Below are 10,476 nucleotides of genomic sequence, written 5' to 3'. Positions count from 1 at the left end.
TTTAATATTACCGATCCAGGATCAAGACTCACTCGTTGGCGCCTCAAGCTGGAAGAGTACCAGTACACTATCCATTTCAAACCAGGAGTGAACAACACAAATGCTGACGCACTGAGTCGTATTCAAACGGTAACTACGAGAGCTCAGACCTCATCGAGTCATTACAACCAATCAGAACCTCCAGAAACTCAAGGAACCTCTTTAAAATCAGTAGACAACGAACACCTAGACCTAGAATCGAAAAGGGAAGTTGATACTGGTTATCAAGCATTTCTGGAAGCAGATGAAATTAAACTGGGTCCTACGAAGAAAATTTCCGAGCTAACAGGAGATCTGTTTTCCGTAGAGGCTGGAATCTCATTAGCACATTGTGTATCAGCAGATTTTAAAGCAAGGAAAGGAACTGCATTTGAATTCCGAACCCGATTTGGAAAAGTTAATGAACTTCGTCGACAAAAATGCCAAATAACAGAGATTGCAACAATCAATGTGAACAATCATCAGGTGTTTTATATAATCACAAAAGAATTTTTCTGGCAAAAATCAAGTTATGAAATTCTCTTCCAAAGTCTACAGAACCTCAAGTCAATCTGCGTCAAGTATAAAGTTACGCAGCTCGCTTGTCCACGTCTAGGCTGCGACCTAGATGGACTGAAGTGGGAAGTCGTACGAAATATGTTAAGGTACCTTCCGTGACTCTCCTGTGTATATTCAGATATACACTCGCGATGAGTTAACGACAGATAACAAACTACAGATCATAAAGGAATTTCACGAAAATCCACTTGGTGGACATCAAGGTGTAACGCGCACATATAAAAAAATTTCACAGCAGTACCAATGACAGGGTATGAGGGCACAAATCCGGAAATACATCAAGAAATGTCCTGCATGTCAAATCAACAAAACTCCAAACCGGACCATCAAAGAACCTATGGTAATAACAACTACTGCTTCGGAACCATTCGAAAAAGTATTTATGGACATCGTAGGACCACTCAACAAGTCCTACCACGGGAATTCGTATATTTTAACTCTAATCGATGATTTTTCGAAATTCACTTGGGCGTGTGCCATGAAGGATCATGAAGCAAACACCGTCGCACAGCATTTTGTCACTCAATTTGTATGTCTGCATGGGCAACCTGAATCTCTAGTGACGGACTGTGGAACTGAATTCCTTAGTAAGGTTTTCAAGGAAGTATGCAAACTCTTAAATATCTCTCAAACATCGACCACCCCGTATCATCCGCAGAGTAACGGTAGCTTGGAGAGGAGTCACCGCACCTTAGGTGAATATTTAAGGAACTACTCTGGAAAAAATCCACAAAACTGGGATGTACATGTCCCTTATGCAATGTACTGTCATAATTCTTCAGTACACACAGCCACAGGGTTTCAACCACATGAAATCGTGTACGGATATCCATTATCAATACCAAATTCGTTAAGTCGTAAGCCAGAACCTCAGTATAATTATCAAGATTATCAATACGAAATGAAACGTCTTATGCAAGAAACGCACCAGATGGTAACAGAGCAACAGATGAAATCAAAACAGAAATAATTAACAGCCGTGTTCCCGAGCAAATAGATACAAATAAATATTTTAAAAATTTTAATCAGTTAGCTGAAGATGCTAAAAAACTGAAAGAATTATCTAAAATGTACAACGATACCAACATATTTGTAAATCCAGATCATCATTTTATTATAGTTTATTGTATTGTCATTTTAATAATAGTAATAATTCTGTACATGTTGATCAAATATAAGTGTAATCTACCTCGACTCTACAGACCGGAAATAGCAGAACCCCAGAATGTAGCAGAGTATGTGCAATCCACACACTCCCTTACAGAATTCTAAAACTTCAGAGCATCAGAACTCACGGATGAAGTGAAACATGGTGATCATTAGACCCCCATGTCTCATGTAGTCCGGGGGGTGTTGTGAACCCCTGTCTGTATGCTATACACAGAATAGGATATAGTTATAATATAATATAATATAATATAGTATAGTGTGTAAGCATATTAACATGTGAACCGATAGAGTGACACGGTTTTAGGGAATTCGCTGTGTGGACAGTTTTGAGCCCGAGCGAGCCCCTACCGTGTCTCGCCGTCTGTAAAATATTTAGTGTAGTCCTGGCAGACCATCGAGCAGAGCCTCTGTTATTTTCTTAAGTCTAACAATTATTCTGTGTACTAATTTCTTTTAAAATTGATTATATTAATAAAGTATTAGTGATAACTTAAACACCGCGTATTTATTACTAACGAACAAACTCGGTTGTGGAGACGTTCATAACACTACACATTGATGCCTATAATCGAAAACACTGATACGGATGACAGAGAATGGGCGATGATAGCAAGTCGTTATAGAATCGTGGAAGAAACCTTTAACGATTTTGTTAAAATCGACAATGACGTTGCCGTTTCTGGTATTCTGACAGACAACGATATAACTGACTCCGAACGTGGCACCGAAGATGTTGATGACATCGAAGAAGCATTATCTGAGCCTATGCATCGTGTTTCAATGAAGCAAGCAACAGCAGCCCTTATATTGCTATGGTCATTCACCGAACAATTAAGTAATGTGGACGATAAAGTGTACTCTGATTTAAATGTAACGGGTGTCCCATAAAGTGCGCAACTTTAAAAAAATTAATAATACAGTTATTTATCAATCAAAATGTATTTATTTTTATACATTTACATTCAGTAACATCTCCGATTTAATGGTAGAAAACAATATCTGGCATATGACCACCTCCACTGAGTCGGCATGTGTTAACGCGCTCGATGAAATTGATAATAACCCGCTCACAGATGTCTGGTGTGATATCGGCAATGACGCGTAAGATTTCCGCTTTCAGTTGTTGAATGGTGCGCGGATTGTTAGCGTACACTTTAGATTTAACATAACCACACATGAAGAAATCACAGGGGGTAAGGTCGCAGGACCTGGCAGGCCACTCCTGGTCACCTCGCAGTGAAATCAGTCTTCCCGGAAATTTTTCTTTGGTAATGTTAATTGTTTCACGCGAGTTGTGGCATGTTGCACCGTCCTGTTGAAACCACAAATTTTGCGTATCAATATTTTGAAGGAAAGGCCATAAGAAGCTGGTTAGCATGTGACGATAACGTTCTCCATTAATTGTAACCGTAACACCTTCGTCGTCCTCAAAGAAAAACGGGCCTATCACTCCACCAGCCAAAAACCACACCACACGGTCGTTCTTTCAGGGTGCATTTGATGTTCGTGAGTTACTCGAGGATTTTCATTCCCCCAAATCCTGCAGTTCTGTTTATTAACAAATCCACTGAGATGAAAGTGTGCCTCGTCACTGAAAATTATGTTTTTCGCGAAATTTTCATCCACGGCCAGTCTCTCTTCAAACCATTCGCAAAATCGTCTTCTTTTTTGATGGTCCGCCGGCTTGAGCTGCTGAACCAATTGGATTTTGTATGCATGCATATGGAGGTCTTTAGTTAATATTCTTTGCAAGGAACTGCGTGGAATACTCAACTGTTGTGACCGTCGGCGAATTGATTTTCCTGGACTCACTGTTACACTTTGTTGCACAACTGCGATTTGTTGTGCATTGCGTTGAGTGCGATTTCGCCCAGGTGACTTCACAGTAGCAACAGAACCAGTTGTTTCGAACTGTTTTATCAGTCGCAAAACTGTAGACTTATTGGGTGCTTCATTTCTTCCGAAAATCGCCCGAAGTCGCCTTACCGTCTCAGTCCCACTTTCATAATTTTGATAATAAGTTTTCACGATCTGAATACGTTGTTTATTTGTAAACCGCTCCATGACGACTGAACCAATACAGAAAACAACAACTGATTATTAAATCGGAGTAAAAATAGATACTAGAAACGATAAAAACAGGGCTGCAAACACCATATTTAAAAAATGGCAGCAGATCCAAAAGTTGCGCACTTTATTGGACACCCTAGTAGAAAATACAATTGATAATAGCAAATCTCAAATTTTAAGTCAAGTAAAATAATAAATTATCTTTTATAAAGTTGCATGTTTTATTATATTTTTTTGTGATCATTTTTTTATTTAAATAACCTGTTTTACATTTATTTACATTGTATATATCGCACACCCAGAAGAACGACACAACTCAAATATAACAACTATATAGTACAGATAAAAATCATAATGGCTAAAAATTAAAATTAAAGTTCTCATTCTACATACTTGGTATTTACACCTAATATTAAAATGAGTTATGTCTATTTTACTTTTTATTTTTTTTGTCATAACCTTTGAGTTTAGTCTATTTGTAATAACTAAGAGGACTCCTACTAATTTATATGATTGTTGCGTTACATCATATTTTATTTATTATTTCGTAAGCTTAAAAATATATCAATTTAAGTCATAAGTCATAAGTAGAAAATAATTAGTTACAGTACTCTTAAAATAAAACTAAAATATCTAAATTAGAAAAAATGTGTCTATTGCGGCACGTACATAGGTACTATTTTACAATACTAAAATTCATTAAATGTCATGTTTAAATACTATTAAAATAATTATGATACAGTTGGGGTATTAAGTTTTGCTTACACAATTCTAGCAAATCAAATTTTTTCGCTGCACTTATTTCAGGTGGACAGTCGTAAGCTTTTTTAAGTTCCATACTGTTGAAATTGCTATTGCGTGTTTCCCTCCTCACCTAATAAACAATAAAATTTAAAAAAAACAAGTTCTTCAGATTTTATTATATTGATAAATTTATTTTAAATTTTAATTTCAATCACCTTTACTATTTGGTAATCCGTATTGTTAAATGATGTTCTTAGTTTCAATGTGTATGGATTTGCTTTGTCGACACGAATTTCTTTAATTTTATTCCACAGAACTTTTTTACCATTTACACCCATGTTAAAATTTGTACCAATATCTTTGTTTAAATCTTTTAAATTGAAAAAATCTTCAGTAGACATTTCTTTTACGGTGTATGGTTTTCCTTTTTGTTTTGCCGACTTAATAACTGATACCCATTGAGACGGTACATAGATCGGGCCACTTCGGAGTACCAATTTTTTTTGACGTTCTATTACTGAATGCATAGAGTCTCCTTCATTTTGTGTGTGGCCAACGATTAGAAACTTGTGACGAATTGTATTTATATTTAATACTAATGATGCGTATAAATATAAACTTGCAATAAATTTATTTTTATTTTGCCCTGAACAGTTGTCAGAATAAAATATTATATCTGCTAAATTATTTTCAGTTCCATTAAATTCATTACGTATAAAATCCAATAAACAAGTACCAATTTCATTTGCACCCCGGTTTGCTATTGTTTCATTCCAGACGTAACACGTTCCTTCTCCGTTGTTCATATTATAAATTGTAAGGTTGTATGTTGCTAATCGTCTTTTGTAATAAAAGCTTGATACTTCACCATCAGGTGCAATCAATATAGCTTGTAAATCAAAACAAGCGGTAAACTGAAAACCATCGATTGCTTTTTGTTTATCATCTTCTTTTTCCAAACGAACAGCATTTTTTTCAGAAAGATGAAGATTTTGCAATAATTCTATTTCGTCAGTTTTATTTTCTGTGTTTTTGTACGATTCACAAGTATTACATAGATCTTTTTTTGGTACAAAAAAACCAATATTGTAATTATAATTAAAAATATGTTGATACATAGCGAGATTAGACCATTTTTGCATACCTTGTTCTTTACAATATTCTACGTACATTCTGTACATTTTTGCTACATTTAAATTTCCAGAAATGTAAGTTCTTGTAGTCTGCTTTCTGAGATAATGTGACTCAATTGTTGGAAAATGTTCAATGTGTTTTTGTATCGATTCTTTAATATTTGAATCAAGGGATTTTTGTTTTTTTTGCCTCTAAATTGTGCAGGTCAATCGTGGAGTTCAAACTTTGATTAAGGCGAGTATTGAAAGAGGTGATGGTAAAGACGAACTTATGATGAATGTATCATCAATCAAAGTTCATGTGAATTGCCGGAAAGAATATTGCCGGGTATCGAGTATTACCGCATTTAAAAGAAAACGCGAAAATTAAGGTGTCACATCGAGCCCACCAAAGAGTCGGGTACGTACAACTTTTGATTTTAAAAAACTTTGTTTTATTTGTGGATTAGAGGCTTACATAGAAAAAGAAAAAAAAAAGTAAAAATGCTCGCGATTTAATAAGTTGTATTTCCACTATTAACTTTAAAGTTAACATTCTGGCACTACCAGACAAAAAAAGTGATGATGTTTTAAAAACTATTAAAAAACGTATTAGTTTCGAGATTGATTTAGTTGCAGCGGAAGCACGATACCACCAGAAGTGTTTGCGTAAATTACATAATCCTGGTACAGGTGAGAAGAAGGGTCGTCCTCTAGATAATAATATTAATGCAGCAATGGAGAATATTTTTTCTTACATTGAAAATCATGAGGACTGTCAGTTTACACTATCTGAATTAAAACAAACATTAACAGATTTCAAACCAGACGATAAAACTATTAAAAAAAACTCGAAGAAAAATATTCCGATCGAATCGTTATCACCGCTAAAATACCAGGACCTACTATTATTTCTTTCTGAGACACTCATTACAATATTGTTTTAACTCAAATGAAACAGTCTTTTAAAAACAATGATCCTGAGGCAGAACGTCGTGAAGTTCTAGTTGCAGCTGCAAGTATTTTACGTCAAGACGCGTGCACTCAAATTTGTGAAACAAAATATTATACTCCGAGCACGTGTTTATTCGATAATCTAAACGAGTATATTCCTGAATCAATAATTTTTTTTGTCGATGAATTAATTTTGAAAAATAAAAAAGGAAAAATAGAGCCACTACGTAAAAAATGCACAACGCTTTGCCATGTAATTATGACTGCACTACGTCCTAGAGCATTTGCTTCGAATCTACAGCTGGGACTCTCGGTTTATTTACATCGGCAATTCGGTTCGCAAAGGTTAATTGATATTTTATCATGCTTGGGTTTGGCTGCTACTTATAAGGAAACTTCTCTGTATGAAGCATCAGCTTTATTTCACCCCCAACCACGAATTTCTTCACCAGATGAAGGCTGTTTCATACAGTACGTCGCTGATAATGCAGATCATAATGTAGCAACAATCGATGGATTTAATACATTCCATTCTATGGGTATGATTAGAATCATAACTCCACACGATAAAATGGAAAGTGAAACAAAAATGATTCGTCTAAAGAAGTTACCAACGGAGGAAGAAATGGCAAAGGTAGCACGGATTCCAATCAAATTTTATGAAAATATAGGAATAAAGGGATTGAAAAAAGTTACCGTACAAAATATTGATTGCAATGAAATATCAACATCATCGATGCTTCGAAATGCTGATGTCTTATGGTTATACGCTAAATGGAACAACGTAGAAAACATTCCAGGGTGGAGTGGCTACATGGAAAATTTAACTGTCGACGAACCGTATTCCAAATCACGGGTACTTTTTTTGCCGTTGATAAATCAAGCAGCGAGTCATTATAATACCCTTTACACTACATTAAACTATATTATCGATGACGGAAACAAAAACGGTCATTCGTTTATTATCGTTACATTTGACCAACCACTTTATTTTAAAGCAAAAGAAATAGTTACAGCAGCAGATACAAATTCTCCGCTATCGAGAGTAATTGTGAAGCTTGGAGGTTTTCATCTTTTAATGTCGTTTTTGGGATCAATTGGCTATATAATGGGTGGAAGTGGGTTGAAGGAAGTACTATCCGTTATTTTCGCTCAAAACTCTGTTGACCATATATTATCAGGTCACGCTTACTCTCGCGCAATTAGAGGTCACACATTACTTCAACTTGCTCTGGCTCACATAATATTGAACGAGTTATCATTAAATTATGAACAAAAAGAACTCCTGAATATTTGCTTATCAAATTTGTCAGATTTTCAAAGTGTCGAAGACTCGAGTGCAGTCAAAGAATTAAAAAAAATATTTGATGAAAAATTGAAGGAAATTAAAAATGGAGGTCCAACGGCACAGTTGTGGGTACAATACTTCGAGATGGTGACAATTATGAAAGAATTCATTAGATCAGAAAGAATGGGCAACTGGAGAGGACACTTAGCGTCTATAAAAAAAATGATTCCTTATTTTCATGCAACAGGGCACTTTCTGTATGCAAAGTCAGCTACTTTGTATATTTCAGACATGGAAAATTTTAAAAGTTTAATGGATAGTGAAACTTTTGAGAAGTTTACAAATAGTTATTTCACGGTTAAACGATCAAACAAATATTTCTGTGTAACATGGAGTGACCATATAATTGAGCAAACTCTGATGAAGTCATCAAAAATAAAAGGAGGTTTCACACATGGAAGAAGTACTAACGAAAATGTGTTAAATAAATGGGTTTATGGGCTTCTGAATGCGAGTAACATTTCTGAATCACTTGAAAAATTTTGTCAAATTTCTTTTCATTCTGGAGAACAACACGTAGACGCGAGGGTCTCCCGCATTAAAAGAGATAATGTAGATGTTCAAAAACTTTTACAGTGGTTAGATTGCCACTACCGTTTTGCTTTTATCGAAAAAATTATGTCCATTGCATCAAGAGTCACTGGAGATGAGAAAATTAATTGTCACGATGCTAATAGGATTGGCAATATTGCTATGCAAAAAAAATAGGCCGAACATTTTTCGATATTAAATTTTCGCGAGCAGATCGAGTACTTCCACTTTTAAGCGTTAACAGTAATGTTAAAGTTCACAACAAAACAGTGCCGATCGATCCGTTATTATTGTTTCAAAGAATTTGCGTTATGAAAAGATCAAATGAGGAGCTCCGAAATTATTTAGCTTATGAGTTGGCTCCGTTTCCAGTGTCGCTCTTTGATGAAAAAGGAATGTGGAAAACAAATAAATCAGCATTGTACGGCAGTTTCAAATCACTCACTCCTGAACAAGAGTAAGATTTACATTTCGAAAATGGCACATACGTGATTGATGGAGGATTTTTGTTACATCGCGTGGTGTGGCATCAAAATGAAACTTTTGAAGCTATTTGCGCAGCATATATTAATTATGTGAGTAAAAACTTCGGATCGAACTGTATAATAGTTTTTGATGGCTACAGTAATCTCAGAAACAGCGTAAAAACAATGGAGCAGACTCGTCGAGCAACAAAAACTTCATCTCCTGATATTAATTTCGAAGAAACAATGATTTGCACAGTAAGCCAAGAAAATTTGCTTTCAAATAGAAATAATAAAATCCGGCTGATTTCGATTGAATAATTTTATCGTTAAACAAGCTACAGATGATGCTGATGTTTTAATTATTGAAACAGCGATAAATGAGGCTGTGAATAATATAACAATTGTAGTTGGGGAAGACGTGGATCTCCTTGTGATTTTAACTGCTCGGGCCCTAGCGACACAAGAAATTTTCTTCCTCAAACCAGGTAATAAAAATGTTGAAAGGAAACTATATTCATCCCAAAGCTTCGATCAACATCATCTTATTCGAGATCAAATTTTATTCCTCCATGCTTTCTCGGGCTGTGACACGACATCTGCTCTTTCCCACAAAGGCAAATCATAAGCTTTAAAACTAATGACAAAACGAGAAGACCTACGACTTGCAACTCAGATATTTAATTCACAAAATGTTTTGAGGAAAAATTGATTGAAAATGGTATCAAATTTATGCTTGGTATTTATGAAGCACCCATCGACGAAACCTCTCTTAACGAGTATAGATACCCGAGTTTTATTAAATCTGTGAGTAAAAATAAGCCAGTAAAATTAAACCTACTTCCACCGACTGCTGATGCTGCCGAGATGCACCTGTTACGTGTTTACTACCAGGTTCAGAAATGGTTGGGTAATAAATTGAATCCCACAGATTGGGGTTGGATTTTAAGGGAAGGTGTCTTAATGCCTAGGAGAATGTTGCAGCTCCCTGCACCAGATTGCCTTCTTAATATGATTTTCTGCAAGTGCGTGAAAGGTTGTGGAGCACTATGCGGCTGTCGAAAACTAGGATTGGACTGCTCAGCAGTTTGCGCTAACTGTCACGGGCAATCATGCTACAATTCACCCCCACTTGAAAGTACGGTCGAGGAAAATGATAATTCCAATAATATTTCTATTAACTCCAACGATGTCATGGAGCAGACAACTGAAGAAATTGAATCATCAGAAAATGTCTATTATAGCGACGGATATGAGATAGAGGAAGAAGAAGAAATCTAACTCAAAATGTATTGATAAATTTTTTATTTTTATTCGTAATAGAGTTTTTTAGTTGTGGAATAGGCCTACTTGGGATACCACGTAAAAAAAAATGCGCCTAGTACTCAACCTCCGTAGGTGGTGTGGAATAGAGTAAAAATAATGTAGTATTAATATCAATGAATGTAAAAGTGTGGTAGCTTAGACCGTACACGACGATTTTCAT

The sequence above is a fragment of the Rhopalosiphum padi genome, chromosome 3 (genome assembly GCF_020882245.1).
Source record: "Rhopalosiphum padi isolate XX-2018 chromosome 3, ASM2088224v1, whole genome shotgun sequence".
Lineage (NCBI taxonomy): Eukaryota > Metazoa > Arthropoda > Insecta > Hemiptera > Aphididae > Rhopalosiphum > Rhopalosiphum padi.
This window is presented reverse-complemented; position numbering follows the sequence as displayed.